The following is a 1,284-nucleotide window of genomic DNA, read 5'->3' as shown; positions in this document are numbered from 1 at the left end:
AGGGTAGTTCCGCTCGGCGGCTTTGAGCTGCCTGGACTGGAATGAGATGACTCGTTCCTGTCCAGCCGTGTCGTCCTGCAGCAATGCACACCCGATGGCGTAATCGGAGGCATCGCAGACGACGCTAAACGGCTTCGTCTCGTCCGGCAGAGCCAGGACAGGGGCCTCTTGGAGACTGGCCTTGATGCTGTCAAAAGCATCCTGGTGCTCTTGCTCCCAGCGCCAGTCGACGTCCTTCTGAAGGAGGCTCGACAAGGGCTTAGCAAGCCCGCGTACCCAGCGCTGTACTTGTGAAGGTAGTTGGCCAAACCCAACCACTTTCGAAGATCCTTCTGGGATCGGGGCGTCGGCCATGCTGCTATGGCCTTGACCTTGTCTGGGTCAGCCCGAACGCCCACGTTGCTTACGAAGCAACCGAGAACTTTGATCTCTGGTGACGCGAAAACGCACTTGTCGATGTTGGCGTAGAGCTTGTTCGCTCGCATCACGTCCAACACTCGACGGAGGTGTCCTAGATGCACCTCCATGGCCGTCTTGCCTCCCTCGGCACGGCTATGGACGAAAATGTCGTCGAAGTACGTCTGTACGAAGGTACGCAAAGGGCGGAACAATTGCGTCACCAGGCGATTGAACGTCGCCGGGGCGTTAGACAAGCCCTGCGGCATGACGAGCCACTCCCAAAGCATGCCGCTTGGCGTGCTTACCGCGGTGAGCGGGATGTCACTCTCTCGCATCAGGATTTGGTAGTATCCGTCTACCAAATCCAGCGCACTGTACAGTACGCTCCCGGCCATGTTGTTCAACAACACATCCTTTCGTGGGATCGGTGTTTGGGCCGGCACCGTTGCGTTGTTCAGCTTGTTATAAGCGTGAACCAGACGCCACTTTCCGTTCGGCTTACGAACGCAGAAAGTCGGCGTCGAGTGCGGGGATTTCGACTCCCGCACCATGCCTGCCTTCGCTTTCGCGGCGAAGAAGGCATCAATGACCTCGCACTGTTCGCGCGGGAGAGGCCATTGCCTCGTGACACAATACTTTGTGCCGGGCACGAGATCAATCTCGTGCCGGGCACGAGATCAATCTCGTGCCGTACGCCTCGATCCGGTGGGAGTTGGGTCGGTGGGTGTTTATTCACCACGTCCGCATACTCCGTCACCAAAGGATACACCGGATCCTTGGGGTTCTTGAGAATCTCAGAACCCAAGCGCGCCTGACGCTGCTTGTTCATGTCTTCCAGGACGTTCTCGTCCAAGACAGAGGAGGAGTTCAGCTCCTCCTGAGGGG

This window comes from Phytophthora infestans, genomic scaffold (assembly GCF_000142945.1).
Source record: "Phytophthora infestans T30-4 supercont1.24 genomic scaffold, whole genome shotgun sequence".
Taxonomy (NCBI): Eukaryota; Oomycota; class Peronosporomycetes; order Peronosporales; family Peronosporaceae; genus Phytophthora; species Phytophthora infestans.
The sequence above is the reverse complement of the archived record's forward strand: the minus strand, read 5'-3'. Positions refer to the sequence as shown.